This window comes from Manis javanica, chromosome 2 (assembly GCF_040802235.1).
Source record: "Manis javanica isolate MJ-LG chromosome 2, MJ_LKY, whole genome shotgun sequence".
Taxonomy (NCBI): domain Eukaryota; kingdom Metazoa; phylum Chordata; class Mammalia; order Pholidota; family Manidae; genus Manis; species Manis javanica.
The window spans coordinates 149,659,670-149,676,239 of record NC_133157.1 but is presented as its reverse complement, the minus strand read 5'-3'; the positions used below and the strand labels follow the sequence as shown (position 1 = coordinate 149,676,239).

Genomic DNA, 16,570 nt, shown 5'->3' with positions numbered 1-16,570 from the left:
TGAACTGTGTCCCTCCAAAAAGATACATTGATGTCCTAACCCCTGTACTTACGAATGTGGCCTCATTTGGAAACAGCTTCTTTCCAGACATAAGTCAAGATGAGACTGTACTGGACCAGGTGGGTCCTTAATCTGATATGACTGGTGTCCTTACAGGAAAAGAAGAAACACAGGGACAGGCCCACACAGAAGGACAATGCATACGAGGACAGCAGGAGGACACCATGCGACCACAGAAGCAGACTGGAGCACAGCAGCTGCCGTCCAAGCAACCCCAGGACTGGCAGTCTTGGCCAGAAGCTAGGAGTAGAGGCATGAACAGATTTTCCCTCTGAGCCCCAGGAAGGAACCAGCCCCTTTGACCCCTGGATTTTGGACTTCTGCCCTCCAGAACAGTAAAAGGACACGTTTCTGTTGTTTTAAACCACCCGGTTTGTGGTATTTTGTTACAGCAGCCCTAAGAAACTAACACAACTGTCATGCCTTGAACACTTATCGCTGCGCCCCTGTGGCCTTCAGGTACTGTGAACTACATAAATTTGTTTCTTGCCTTCTTGAAGCTTATAGTCTGGTGGGAGAAACCAACGTTAATCAAATAGTTATGAAGGTCCAGGGTGCCAACTCTCCCTCTACCCCAACTGTGAGGGGAGTGAGGCTAGTCACCTTTGTCCATGGACTTGGCCATGCATGGGAAGTTAGGTTGCCTTGACATCAGTCTCTCTGTAGTGTCACATTCAAAGCAACACAGCTTCCCAAAGCCATGAACAATGATGTCAGTCATTCGTCAAGTTTCCTGGAGAAGGTGGCAATGGGGGATTACTACCACAAGGCACACAGGCGAGAGTTCCTGAAACTCCTCTTTGGGAGTCCCTTCCCCACGCAGTCATCCCTCCACAGCTGCTCTGAGTTCCATTCCCTCTCACCTGCCTCTCTCTGGAGGTTTTCTCAAACTCCTGGTCTTTTCTCAGGCAAAGAAATTTGACCTCTCTTGCCTTCTCAAGAGCATTCTGTGTACATACTGAATTCTGAATTTGTGAATTGTCAAATGAATGTGCAAACAGCCAGCTCCAAGCAGTCTCACGTCTTTGCTTTTTGCAAAGTAAAAATGATTCTGAATTGCTCAGGCTGACCTAGAAAGCCCAGGATTCTAACACTAAGCAGTAGCCCTTCTCCTAGGGCAGGAAATAAACTCCTTCCATGAAGTATCTGGGATCATTTGATTTCTTGCCTGGGTCTCCTGGTATGATAAATACCTTAGCATGTTCCTGCCTTTGTCTCCTGCTCACTGCTCAGCCAAGGTGCCCTATTGGAGGCCAGAAGAACTCTGGGCTGGGGTTTACAGGTGGGTGCTCTCCAGGCTGCCCCTCCACTTCTCCCCATCTTAGCATGAGCCTACAAAAACTGAGAGGATTCTAGTATATCTCCTTTCAGGCCAGAGCAAGCTCCAGAATGCAATGCACCCAGGCAGCAGGCAGGAAGGGGCAGAAAGACAAAGCAAAGAACAGAACTTCAGTTGGGGAATCTGCAAGTTCTATATTACCCAGGACCTAGTGATTTGCTTCTGCTCACCAGCATTTCTTTGGTAATAGTTTGTTTAGGAGACTCATTGAGCAACCAGCATCCATAGAAGAGCAAGTGGCCTGGACACCACTTTCATAAAATCTGGCCCAGCAGAAGCAAAACAGCCAGCAGAGAAACTCACACCGAAAGGCCTGGGAACCTCTAGAATTGGGCTTGACATGATCAGACACCTCCACACAGCCAGGGATTTGTAACCCTTGATTCTTTAAGGCCTGGAATTCTAAATGCCTAGTTGTTATTAATTTCATTTGGTATGAATTTTGATGTCATATGTGCAGTACTTTAACAAGAATTACCGTATGAGTCAGCATTAATTAATTTATCTTTAAGGTGAAATATTAACAATCAATTCATATTACTTGGATCCTTAAGCCACTGGCAGAGCCTTTACTGTAATTATTATTATTTATGAACTGCACAAGGTGTTTTCAAATGTGTGCATTCACAGGTTTCTCCCAACACCCCTTTCTCCTATGTATATACACATCACTGCTGCCTTGTCAAATAGATTTGTCTAATCAATACTTCAGTGTCCTTATTTTTAAAGATGTCACCTTGTGTTTGCAGTTTTTAGCCCATCCATACACATAAAGATTTCTGAGCTGCTTCTGAGTCAGTGAAATGTATCATATTTTTACACCACATTCATCTCAAGGACCATCCAGATAGGAAAAACATCAGGATCTTTTCTATTAAACCATGAAAATGTTCTCTTGATTGCTTAACATGCCTTATCACACAAAGTGGTCGATTTACCAATAAACAAAATAATATTTTAAACTGTGAACATTAGAATCAGATTACTTTAAGAATGATATTTTAAGTCATATGACTTCATGTGAACATATCAGGTATATCACCTCAAATATCCTGCTGACAGGTGAAAAACAAAAAACAAGGCAGATATTTGTCATATTCTAACCAGACACTGAATATTATAAATGCACAGCCCATCAGTCCTCTGATGCAAATGGGAATAGGGAGAAAAAAAACACACTAATGCTAGAGAAAGATATTCAGAACAGAAACACAAAAGGGTAAATCATTGTACTGCTGACACTTCTTGAACTTGACCTTAAAGATCTCAACTGCAAAAGAGAGTTATTTTTAAAGGGGTCAAACTATAAACTTAATTTATGTGGGGTCTTGAGATATAGATACAAAGCAAAGAGGGCATACATATATAATTTGGAGTTCGACAACTCATTTTATTCATTTTATTAATTCCACTCCAATTTTTGGTATTTGATTAGCCCTCTTATTATTAATTCCCAAATCCCAAAAGCAAATGCCTAATGTCTACTGAATTATTTTTTATTCCTGCCTGTATGTGTGTGTTTGTGTAAAAACACCACCTCATGCTGAGTAGTGAACAATTTGCTATAAAGTACAGGGTCCACAATAATGAGCATTCTTGTTAGTTTTTCTAACTAGACTCCTTGCCATACTGTGTCTCACTGAGTGTGAGCCTCCTTGCGATACTGTGTCTCACTCGTGACAATATGACGTCATGACGGTATGATGCATATGATCTGTCCTCTCATTTCCTTCATGCATTCTTTGCCCTATTGGAACAGGCACGAGATGATGGTAATCTTATGAAAACTCAACAGAATTTGTTTATTACTGCAGGTTTATTTAAGGCAGTCAGTGGCTACGACCTATATCCATTAGTAACCTCACAGTTTCTTAAAGGGCCAATACCCAATTTTTTTAAAATCCTCCTGAGCTTTAGTAAAAGCCCATGTCTTTGCTCCACTTCCATACTGCCCTCCCATCCTTTTTGAGACTCATTTTGAGTTTTATCCACTTTTCCACAAAAAAAAAAAAAAGATTTCAGGGCTTCTCTAGCTAGCCAATGTTAAACGGTGTGAGTTACACTAAGAAAATAAAAATGTTCTACATTTGTTTTCAGTGAGATTGACTTCTCATGAATCAACTTGTTTTTGAAATGTTTATTTACTAACACAGAAAGAAAAATCCAATCCAGCTGAGAGTTGTAGTTGTTTCTTCATATCTACTAAATGAAACCATCACATGTACCAGAGGGGTAGCTGTGTCTGCTGTGTTTTCCAGGTTACAAGCCAGGTTAGCTTCTGGGGGGTCACTACAAATGCCACATGGGGTCAACAACTCAGTGCCCAGAGCACCCAGCAAAGGACTAAGCATTTGACCAAGTGCTTCCTGGGAAAAACAGCTGCATCGATGAAAAGCCGAATCCAGCAAGCCCTTAAAAAGCATTTGTGGATGAGGACTCACCTCATAAGCAGAAAGCCTCCGTGTGGGCGACACAGACAGGTATGCCAGTGTCTAGGGGCCAAGTTTACAGGTCAAGTTATAGCTTACCTCTGTTCAAAATCATGCGGAAGGAGGTCTGCAAAAGAAATGCATAAAGCACTATGTTTTCAAAGTGTTTAGTTTGCCAGCTTGAAAGTGCTTTTTGTGTCTAGGCATATGAAACCAAATAAAAGACAGGGCTTTCCGTTCTGAAGTCTGAGCTGGTGATGCTACACAGACTTCAGGGCTACCTTCGAGTCTACCCACAGTTCAGCCGTCAGGTTAGGGCCAGGCTGGAGACGGCCTCATTCAGTGCACCGTCCTGCCCCCAGACCCCCAAGTACATCAATTTCCCTGTCAGGGAAGATGAGCCCCAGGCTCTTCCCAGTGACGGAAATCGTTTTGGAACAACAAAATAAACCAGTGACTGAATTAATTTTCTCACCTTCTGTTTGAGTTTGTGTGGGTTGCCGTAACTAAGAATCACAGGCTGGATGGCTTAACAGTACATTTAGTGTCCACAGTTCTGGAGACCAGAAGTAAGAGATCAAGGTATCGGCAGAATTAGTTCCTTCTGCAGGCCCTAAGGGAAGGAAGGCCCTCTCCTTGGCGTGTGTGTGTCTGGTGTCTCCTCCTATCAGGGTCTCCTCTCCTCTTCATGTGAGGACACTAGTCAGGCTGAAGTAGGGCCCACTCTCATGACCTCATTTAACTTAATTACCTCTACAAAGACCTGTCTCCACATGAGGCTGCATTCTGAGGTACTGGGCGCTAGCATTTCAACATGTGAACTTCGCGGGGACATAATTCAGCCCATAGCACCTTCCTGGAGGCATTTTGGTGTCAGATAGCACAACCTTTTAGACACTTGTTCCTGGTTTTATCCATAAAAGAAGAAGAAAACAGTTGAATGAGTTTGGGAGTGCGGGTTCACACCTCTGTTTTCTTGCCAACTCCTTCAAACTCAGCAGAGGAAAAAAAAAAAAGAACACCTAAAAGTTCACTGTTCACTGTATTAGACAGGAGAAGGCCATACTACGAAGGTGGGTAGACCAGGATGCAGGTGGGTAACTCCAGGACACGGTGCCTGGATCATGGGCTGGCTGACTGGTGAAGCCTGATGAACCTGGACAGAATGCAGGACCATCCCCACAGTGGCCTACCTATAACAAAAGCCATCCTAATACCAACACCACAGGAACTGCAAGGCCAGGGTGTTGAGAAGAGCTTGCTTTCAGTTCCCAGACGAAGGAAAGATGATTCCACCATCAATGTTAACAGTCTGGCAAAGCAGTCTTTGGTTTTTCCTCATACCACCGAGCAGCCAGGAGGACTGCTCTCAGCAGGTCCTTTAAGGATGGGATTTTCTACATTAAATGTAAGCTCAAAAACAAGACTGTAGCACCACTCATCCTGCTTTTCTTGAATCAAATGAAGGATGTAAAACTCAGTTTTGACTCTTGCTTGGAAGATAAAATGGTCTGAAAATCTCCGGAGATTTGTGACCCAACACGTGCAGAAGAACTGCAAATTAGGTGCTTTTGTTCCCAAGCACAAAACAGACCATCCCAAACTCAGCAAAAAACCTTAAATCCCAGCTATTGCTAGGTTGAACCATTTCAACTGGAGTGGGGGAGAGGAGACGGCTGACAAATGAAGGTACTCTTAGACAGAAGAATCCACTCTGAGTCCTCTGCTTGGGAACTGAAGGAGAAAAGGAACTTGGTAGATGCCTAGCTGGCATGCTTGGATTATTATATTTTTAAACATGTGAGAGCATGTAAGTGGCACACTTATGCAACTTTACTAAAGCAAGATAGATTACACAAAGGTACCAGAGAAGTTTGAAATAGAAATATTTTAATGCTGCTTTGAAGCAATTTCCCTCCTATGCATACCCCCAACAGCCATCATTCAATGATTTGTTTATTTGCTAGACTTAGTCTATTAAACTATTAAATGTAATGTAAATCTAAGCCAGCCTCTAAAACAACGTCTGGCTTGCCATTGGTTGCCCCTACCACACCAGAATTCAACTCTTTCAAAGGTGTTGAAGGGAAAAGATTTCCCAGGAAATAAAACGCTTTGGCAAAATTCTGCATCGTCTTTATCCGGGACATCATGCTTTTGGCATCAGCAGCCACTGTCTCTGAACATCACTGTGCTCTTCAAACAGTAATATGCGTGAGCAGAGAATGGCTCTTGGCTTCCCAGATACGTCGGGTAAACAGCAGTTTGATTAGATCATCTGGCCTCTAATAAGGAAGAATGGGGCAGAACACCACCATACCAAAAGCGTTGGTTTTGCAGCCAGAACAGAAAACACTCCTCCAGCCTTAAAAGCAAATCTCTCTGGGTTGTCCCCACGACTTCAAGTTGACCCACAATGACAAAGCCCATGGGAGCAGTTAGCACGCTGAGAACAGCGCCGTGTCTCTGATTTTTACGTGTGCAATGTGGCCACACTGGGTGTCAGTGTCGCTCCGGGAACTTCCCGAGTCCCGAGGGCTCCAGGCGCGCTGTGCCCGAATCAGCCGGCAGATGGCGCACCAAGCTACCGGCTCGGCCTAGCCCGCCGCCCGCAAATTTGGGCGGAGAGGCAGGCAAGGATTTTGATTCATAATAAACATAAACTCTACTTGATGAACAATAACAATAAAGGAAATTGAGTATTGGGCACCATAGAGGTGACTTTTTTAAAGACATAAAATCAATTTATTTGAGATTATTTAATTTAGTTAATCTGAATAACTGTGCAGTGTAATAATGCATAGCAGGACGTTCAGGTTTTGTGGCTTCTAAACGCTTCTCTCTAGGGTGATTGCCCTCAGTTGCATGGTCGCCAGAGAAGTCTGTCCCCATCTTCAAACTGTGTAAACAAATAAAGGAGAGAATAAATACACATTGGGAGAAAAGCAAGGAGAACTTATTGAAGATAGTGAGCCCCACCTACAATATATCCCCCCTTTTAAGGTAACAAACTACCTCAAAAGTACTCAAATCCCAATCAATGTTAAAAAACTTCAGTAGCATAAGCACAGCAGCTAAGCCCAAACTAAGCACTTTCTGGGTGCTTCTCGAAGGAGAATCCTCATCTTCTAATAAAACAAATAAGATCTATAACAATATTTATGTTTACATCTAAATTTTTTCAGTTGGTGAATGTGCATTTCTAATAGCTCCTAAACTGGCAAATTAGGACACTGCAGGTCTAGAAGTTCTGCTCATCAATTAATCAATGAAAATATTCTGCAAGCAAATGTCAAAAGTCCTTTTATAAAAACGCAGCCCTCAATTTTTCCTCAGTGTAGCTCCAGCTGCAATGTTTGCACAAATGTATGCATACATCTGCATAAACATAGGGAGCTGCACACACAAACACATGTGTTCATTCAGATATCTGTGAGTGTGTACATACATGAATGTGTGCATATATGCTGTCTGTGTACCCCTCTCCTCTATTGTTTCCAGCATAACGGATTTTGGCACCAGCTCTTTAGCACTTTGGAAGGGCCTTCATTAGCACTGGGATGGTATCCAAAAAGAATCCAGAAAAATCAACACATGGCTGCTCTTGTTCTCACGATAAATGACAGCTTTGGTGGAAAACAACAACAGTCAAGAAGCAAAACAAAAACCAAAAAGCAACAAGAGTAGCAGTGATATGAATAGAGGAAGTCAGACATGACTAACTCAGATTTTTTTTATTTTAATTTATTTATTTATTCAGTTTTTACAACTCTCTTCCTTTGCAACTAAGCCTCCGGGTACTTTTACACAATGAAAAATATAAATAGTGAAAATATATTAAGGATTCCTAGGGGGAAAAAAACAACAATTGTGTGGGTTTATGTCTCTTTATGGACACAAACATGCTTATTAAATTCTTTAAAATGTATGAAAGTGGGCATAAATCTGCAAAGAAATAAAAAGCTAACCTTTTCAAACAATATGGCCTCTCTCTCACTTACCAACTTTACATTTCCCTGTATGGCCCCAGAAGATGACTGGTTAGCCAGAGACGGGTAAGATTCCTCAAGGGAGGAACAACCTAAGACAGGCACAGTCGCAGGGGGGCCATCAGGTGAGAAATTGGGGATCAACAGAGGTGAGGCTTAGAACCTCACCCCCCCCCCCGTTTTGAGAGAAATCTGCATCTGTGGATGTTTTATTGCCCTTGTCAAGCTTGGATTAACACATAGTCTACAGGCACACACCTGATCATCTACATTTGCTCTCTTACAACACTAAACTATGTTTTCTACCTTTATCTTGCATCTACCTACCACTTCAGCATTTTATTAAAAAATAATAATAATAATAATAATAAAGGGAGAAATGTGGGATCCACATATAAATCAAGTATAAAAATCAAACGAATATTCATATTTGACCTGATTGTTTATAGTTCATAATGCGTGATCAAAACTGAAAGTTTCTGTGATGACTGTCCTTGTACTGTTCACCATGTAAGAACTTATTCACTATGTAAGAATTTGTTCACCATGTAAGAACTTGTTCGTTATGCTTCAGAAGGTTGGAGACTGACGAAAATTAGGCTTGGGGTGGATTAATGATTGTGCATTGAGCATTGACTCCCCTATACAGAGTTTTATTGTTGTTAACAACCATTTGATCAATAAATATGAGAGACGCCCTCTCAAAAAAAAAAATGTATGAAAGCATGTGTGTTACATCTATGTAACTTCACTGGTCAAGCTGCCCATTAAACCATACCAGTTCCCAAATTGAAGGCTGTCCACTGAATCTTACACACCAATGATCCACCATTCCTTGGAAATGGAGGGGTGAAGAGATTAGCCTGTATTGGAAAACAGAATGTCCCTAATTACCTGAATTACCTGAAAGTCTTGTCTCAAAACCATTAACAAGAATTCGTGGGTCATTCAGATGCCATAAGAATGTGTAGGGAAAGCAGTGATTTCTAGTCTAAAAACCAGTAATATCTGACGTATGTGGGTATGTGAATATGACCACACCATGTTTTAATAGGGAGATAATAAATCACACTTTGAAGAAAAGCAGTAACCAAACCAACTAGAGAAGATTTTGATTCAAAGGATTAATGCCTTTGCACTTTAGCTGTCAAAACAACAGTGGAAAAATTGAGGTGTGCATGGCCCTTTAAGATTAGTGACTGCCCTGGAACCCAGCAGAGGAGGGAGAAAGCCCCAATGGGTCTTCAGAAAAGAGAAGTATTTTGCTATTTTATTGGTCCTCCGCTTTCTTTCCTTATATTCTCAGTTGTATTTTGTGAGTTGTTTGTCTTGGAAATTATTTTCTTGAAGTCTTTCAGGGAAAAGGGAAAAAGGAACAGAAAAAGTCTGAAACAATAATAATAATAAAGGGGGAGCACGTGCATGGGATTTGAAGGCAGATGCTTCAGAACTGGAAAAGGGAGAATGAAGGGGGGCTAGGACTGCCTTACGGGGAGGCTGACACATGCTTGCTTGTGGCGAGGGTCCCAAGGAAAAGAAAGCTGGGCACAAGGAGGTGGCAGGAGAGGCATTTAAAAGAGCCAAAACTTCAGGTGAAGATTTCCTGGAAGTGTGGCTCTGGAGTGATTCAAACTACAGAAACAGCCCAGGATTGTAAATCACCAAGAAGAGGAAGAAAAGTGTCTCCAAATTCATCCATTCATTCCACAAATATTTATTAAGTGACTCTGATGTGACACCATGGTAGTACTAGGCATGCAAAAGTGAACAAGATACTTCTCCCCCGTGTTTTTCTTACTTAGAAGCACAGCCACTATTTTGTCTGACTGCGAATTCAGTCAGGGCACAAAATCCTCCAACTCAGGGGACAGAGGGTAAAGACCTTGTGAATCTGGGCGGAGGGAAAACTGAGCCCCAGGGCTGAGTGCTCCTAAGGTGGTGTACCTGGCAGCACCTTCCACTGCCTTACCCCTTCCCTGATCACTGCACATGAACGTACACCCTCTCGGGGGCTAAACAGTTATCCTAAACTGTAGCCTAAGTACCTATCGACAACAGTTCTTCCTTAGAAACAACTCCATTTCACCCTATGCCTGATAATTATTATGAATAAGCTAGCACAGTCTCATGTTTGACAGAATTGTCTCACTCTCCAAGATGGGCCAGAAAGCCGATTGAAAGGTTTCCAAAAGAAGGAGAGATTCCAGAGAGAACTGAGGCTACTTCTCAACAGCCTATTCAGTAACGCTTCTCTCTTTCGTCTCCCCCCAAGATGAGGATAGAAGCAGCCTGGCATTTGGCAGAGAAACCAGTGTCAACACTCTCTATATTTACTTATTTATTGGCAGTTTGGAAGGCAGCCACCATTTGTGGACCTTCATTCCCAAATAGAGGGAGCTATGATTCCTGCCAACAGCATCTCCATGCCACCTGACTGGCCTCTCTCTGCATGAGCCAAGAGGGGAAATGGGTCCAGGGCATTCACTGTTGGCCACCATGTTATAAACATTTAATGCTGTCTGTACTCAAAGACCCCAAGTGGAGAAGACAGTGGGCTGCAAGCTCTTCAACATGGTTCAGCTCTCACAGAAGCAAGGTCTAGAAAGGCAGAACCTGCCTTGATCCATACCTAACCACACAACTCCATGGCAGTCAACCCATATTGGTATTCTGTTTGGAAGGTGCAACTAGAGAGTGATGTGAAGACCTTAGAGAGAATCAGTTTCACATCACACATGGATGACGACATGCTTGGGAAAAACTGTCTTTCTGAGAAAAGGTCAGATAAACTGGGATTTGTCTTGGGAGCAAAGAGAGAAAGCTAGGGTGGGGATGTAGGACCTGTAACAGTTCTTTAGAATGACACTGGGAGAGAGAGATTGTCTTTGAATGAGAGTATGCAGCAGTTTTCACTTTTAGCACAGATAGAACAAGAGAAACTGGGAAATTTTAGAGCCAGTTATGGCCTTAACAATTGACAAGGCTGGTCTCTTTGACAGATGATAAAGCTTATTTTTAAGGGAAAGATTCGGGACTAGCAGTAGGACCCCTCAGGCTGAGTGGAGTGCGAGACTCTCACACTTGTCTGACACCAGCACCAGAGGCTTAGTTGAGACATTGTTAGAAGTACAGATATGTCACCAAAGACACTCAAGCCACAGGTTAAATTCTAGACCAAGGTAAGCAAGTTTGTTTAGTCGTGAGCAGGACACACACCTTGCCAGGAATCAAGAGACCTCCTGACATCCTTCTGATGGGATCAAACAGCTGATTGTCCTGCGCTTGTACTGCTTTCTGAAGTAGACCAACTGTGGGAAGGGGGTGCAGGGCAAGTTCCCCCAGTCCAAGGTGAAGGAGAGCACGTGTTTACTGAGTCCTGGAGCAAGCCTACTTATGACACCCAGAGAGTTGTCTAACCATGCAGCTCAGCTGCCACTTCCCAGGTTGTCCGCACTTACAGGCAATTTCATGGGAAGCAGGTTGTGGACACACCATGTAAGTCACTAAAGCTCAGCTGGCCTCCATCACAGCTATAGCATGAAATTTCCCATTTACTCCACAACCTCCGAATTCAAAGCAAAATTACCACCAGCTGTGCTCTCAACTTTCTTCCTCCATTGCAAGTGAAGAGCAGGACATCTCTGGTGATAATGTGGATGGAAGAGAACTTAGAGAAACCCTTCTCCACTGAGAGTCAGTCAAGGTTGGCCAAAGTCAAAGTCAACCATTCCATCTGAGTTGTCAAGCTGCACTCAAAGCTGACTTTCAATGTTGCCTAATAGATGGAATAACAAGACCAGTTGAGAGGTCAAAAAAGACTGGAGATCTTATCTTTCTGGTAACAAAATGTATGATCAAGATACAAATGTGTCCACAGGAGAAATGTGACCTGAACTTTCTCAGCAGTTTAAACATCAGTCAGTGTTGCAGAAATGAGGTAAATGATATATTTCCAGTTCTTAAAACACCCTGCTCTGCTTTTTGCCCTGTATCTTTGCACACAGCATTTTCTCTGCCATTCCCTGCCAACCCATCTTCCATCTCCACTTGGTCAACTCCTGCTCATCCCTCAAAACCCCAACACAAATATCATCTTCTCAGTGAAATCTCCCAGTGTCCCCAAACAAAATTAGAAAAATCCCTCCTCTGTGATTCCAGATATAAAATATTATATATTACACATATATACTTAACACTGACCACATTAAACTTCAAGAAATAGTAAAGGGGGAAAGAAACATGAGCTTTGGGGTCAGAGATGAAAGGCTGTACACCTAACTCCTCCATTTACAAGTTCTGTGTCCTTGAGCAATTTATCCAATCTTCCCAACCCTTAGTACAATTCTGTCTATAAAATGGGAACAATAATGCATACTTTAGAATATTCTTGTGAAGATGGTATGAGATGGTCAAATAAAGCTCCTAGCACTGGGCCTGACTCATTATCAAAACACCATAAATTAGTCCCCTCCCTCTTCCCCTCTCTCCAAAGGCATAAGAATGCCTTCCATCACTATGTCCTTAACAGCAGGCACAAAACGTATTAGAACATATTAGGGATTTAATACATGCAATTGCTCAATGAATGTGATAACAAAGGACAAACAGAGGCCAGCTTTTAGTCATAGAATGTCAGGCCTGGAAAGGGCCCTAAACCAATGGCATTTGACCCAATTATCATTGTGGAGGAAGTTTAGGGCTGAAAAGTACAGGTCCCAGATGAGGCCCCTCTTCTCCCACACCCAGGCCAGGACCCTCCACTGTTTCTTATCACCAGTGCATGATAACCTGCTTCTAAGCGTTGCAGACCAGGGTGAACCTTTCTGGGGATGCATTTCAAGTGGCCTCTTTGCCACTAGAACTGAGACCAGAACCAAGCTTGGTGGCTGTTTTAATATGGAATCCCATCCAGGAATGAATGTGGTTAAGGGCAATTTCTCTTCATCCACACTAATATGGCTTCATTCAAATTGGAAATGATAGATGATTAACAGGCATGAAAAAACTTGTTGTGCTACATTAGAAAGGATGCAAACGACAAAAACATGTTGCCTTCTGGATAGGCAGGGAAATGGCGTATAGCAGAACGCACTAGGCTTCTTGCACCTCCATGTCTGGCTAGACGGTTTTATGGCATTTCCCACCACATACCATAATTCTCACAAAACAGCGTTTTCATGTGCTAATGGCAACTGAATCAGAAACACATGGATTTAATTTCCTTCAAAATACCCACGGGTATAAAAATCAATGCAGAAAAGCCATTTGGCTAACTATATGTGGGGCTTTTCTGAGCCCAAAAATAGTGAGAAATTATTGGAGATGGCTGCTGAGCCTAAAATCCCACCAGGTTCAGCCCTCCCCAAGCATAGCCTTGGCCTAATGTGATGTGAAACCCGGCTGTCTTTTTGGAAAGAGGCAGGTGCTTGCTTAGCGGCTGCCATCTCCACAGATTTCCTGCTTTCTGCTGTTAGTTCATTGGCTCAGCCTCTCCCACCACATAGCCATCAGGGAGATCTCATTTTGGCAGCAGATCGGGATCCCTGCCTGAAAGTTGATAGAGGTTGAGCTATTTGCAGAAATAATGCTTTCCAGACGTACTAAACAGTACCCCTCTTTCCAGATGGAGTGGCATTAGTGTTGCTTCCAGCCATTTCCTCACCTTCTGGCGTACTTGTCAGTTCTCCCATATGCACCGCAAGCCTTCCGTATTCAGGGGAATCTCGGAGAGCTGCTCAGACCCTCAGCTTCTTGCCACTTGAATACACAAATGCATGCATCCATGCACACACACACACACACACACACACACACACACACGCACGCGCACACACACACACACACACATTTATACAGCCCCACTCTTATGTATGCATACACAGTTTTCTTCTCCCACCTCCTGGGAGTCAACTTAGATTTTCAAGAAAGCTAATCACTAAATGTGATAGTTTAGCAGCTCAGGGAATTAGACAGGCATGAATACATGGGACATCAAAGAAGTCCCTTGGCTGGTAGATGCTTCCCCCACCCGCAGTCCTCAATGACAATCTCATTCACATTGTTACTCACATTGCCTTTCCTTGGGCTCTAGTTTTCACTGACACCAGGAGTCTTTGTTGAAGAGGCAGCTCCCTGGCCCAGAACAAACCCCTTAAGACCTGCATTAAGCTTGTTTGTGTTATGGCCCCTACACAAGATGCTTTGGACTGTGGGGCCCCATAAAATCACATCCGTGTGCTATTTCCTTTTTGAGAAATTGCCTAGCTTGCCACATTGTATTAACTCTGGACAGTTTCAACATGCCCAGGCCAGAAATCATGTACTTCAAGCAGGTCACATATCCAAGTCCTTCCCAGAGTGAGGTTTGGGGCACTTGGGGGTCCTGATGCTGCTTTCACACTCACACCCTCCGCCTAGGTGTCAGACAGCGCACTGGGCCACACGGTGGAAGTCCAGGGTGGAAACCAGCCTTGCTTTTCTATGAGTAAGCAGCTCCTTTGGTTGGCCATTCTGCTTCCTTTTCGGAGTCCCTCCTGAAAAGGAGCTTCCCTGGTTTCGGTGGGCAGGCCAGGAAGGGGATGTTACACAGACTCTGTCTGTTGCCCTCTTTTCTCACATTGGCTGAACGTCGTCCCTGAGAATGTTCAGGATGGACATGCTCTCCCCAAAATAAAAGCGCTGGCCTGTTTCTGCTCTTACAGAGTGAAGACTCATGCATCCTGGAGTGCAGGAGGGACTTAGGGCTAACATCTCAAAAAGGCCTGACCCCAGGAGCTCTCAGCACTGCTATATACCGTGAAACTCAGGTTGAGCTGCTGAGGCCAATTACTAAACACAATGAAGACAAGGTAAAAGAGAAAATACATTTTAAAAATACCAACCCTTGGCAAAAACTGACACCTTCTTCTTCAACTCAACTCTTCAATTATTTCTCATAATCAGTACATCTTGTGTGACCTTGGGTGAGTTAACCTCTCTGTGCCTCTGATTCTTCCCCTGTAAAGTGGGACTAATGCTAGCAAATACCTCATGGGTTTGTTGTATGGATGAAGTGAGATAAGGCCTGTAAAGTACTGAGAACAGGACTGGAATATAGTAAATAATCCCTATCTGTAGCCTCACAACCAAACCATGAATTTTCTTCTACCACCAGGAAACTTTATTTCCTATTACCATCCATGCTTTTAGGGACTGAAAAGACCTTGGCTGTCAACCTGGCAGTTGCCGCTGGTAGATTTGATATTTCTACCACTCTGGGTCACTGTGGTCATTCAGGTTTTTGTCCCTGCTGTGTGAGTTTAATCACTGATGGTTAGGCTTGCTCCTGGGAGATGTGGCCCTCAGTGATGAGCTACTTTGTCTTCTGGAAAAGCACTGTCCTGGTCATCTCAGGGAAGACCTCACACATTCTGGCCTAAGTCCTTGATCCCTACATCTCTGGATCTTGCAGGAATGACAAAGATCACTTTGCAATTGTACACAGTTGTGCTTAGCACAAAAAGGGAAAAAGAAGGCTTAGCAATCAAATCATTGCTTTATTTGATCAACTGTGCATCTCTCCACCTTGATCAAGTCTTCAGATTGCCTGAATCTTCCCCTTCCCCACTCAAAGCTTGGCAGATTTGCCATGCTTCATAAAAGCCCCAGACTTTTTTCTCTGATGCTTTGAAACACATAAACACAACAACAATAAGCTTTTTACAGGCTATAGCAATTTTTTTAACATTTCAAATTGTATCTTATTGCTTGATTGATGTCTGTACAGTTCAAAAGTACAAATCAACTGTTCCATATTTATTTTCTCAATGCCCACATTCTTTAATTCCTGGAAGTCCTAAAGAGCAAAATATCACACTCTCTAATTCTTTCTGCTACTGCTGTTGATAAAAGGAAATGAAATGTATTAGTACCACCCATCAACTCCGACTTGATTACATTGCGAGACTTGCTCATTAGAGCAGGTAAGAGGTGCAGAGCAGAAAGGAGGAGTTTCCATTTAGCCCAGAATGGGAGTAGCAAGTTGATCAGCATGACACACCAGCTCCACGAGGGGGAATACCTTAAACAATTCCATCAACATTGATTTACTTTAACCAGGTGATATTTTAATGAGCCAACCCCAGTGCTCCCTGGATGACAAGACTTCTCAAACTAAGAGAGCACACCATGTTTAAAAGAAAAAAAAATCACTGAAAAATCCAGAGAATTGACACTTGCAGATGAGCCGAATTCCCTTTGTTCTGTGGTCATGCACGATGCTGGGAGAGCTCCAAGTGCATCGAGCTGATTTTTGCTGTCATCAGAACTGACCCTCGGTCCCCCAGGAGGCCTACAGCCTGTCTGCTACAATGACAGGGAAGGAAGCCAAGCTTCAACATGGGGTTCTCAGATGTGGAGGACCACAGGCTACGCCCAACCCCGATGAGGGCAGCTGGGCGCATGAATTTTTAAAGTACAACAACTGATTTGGGGGCAGGAGAGGGTTGTGAGTTTCCTTTCTCCCCCTGTGAAATCCCTGTGGAAGACTTTGTTGATTTTGGCATCAGCACATGGGGTCCCTCTGTTCTGAAGCTGAGCTGACATGTGCAGATTTGCAGATCAGCTATTTCAAAAGGTTAATTAAATATTACCATTGTTTTCCAAGCTATTCATGTATGTTCTTTTATTTCTTCATGTGAGAGGTTTCTCCCTACTCAAAAATCAGGGTTTGGATTTGCTTCCTAGTCCCTTCCCCTTTTAAAACCTGGGAAGAG

At 43.2% G+C, this 16,570-nt stretch overlaps 1 long non-coding RNA gene across 3 annotated transcripts in view; it reads right to left on the bottom strand.

Moving 5' to 3' along the window:
* Positions 1–5,701: 5,701 nt before the first annotated feature.
* The window catches only part of LOC140847925 (uncharacterized), a 94,565-nt gene continuing 83,696 nt past the window's right edge, over positions 5,702–16,570 (bottom strand). For all 3 annotated transcript variants that reach the window (XR_012128203.1, XR_012128204.1, XR_012128205.1), the window contains one exon: positions 5,702–6,727. This is a non-coding gene — a long non-coding RNA (uncharacterized lncRNA). The remainder of the gene's footprint in view (positions 6,728–16,570) is intronic.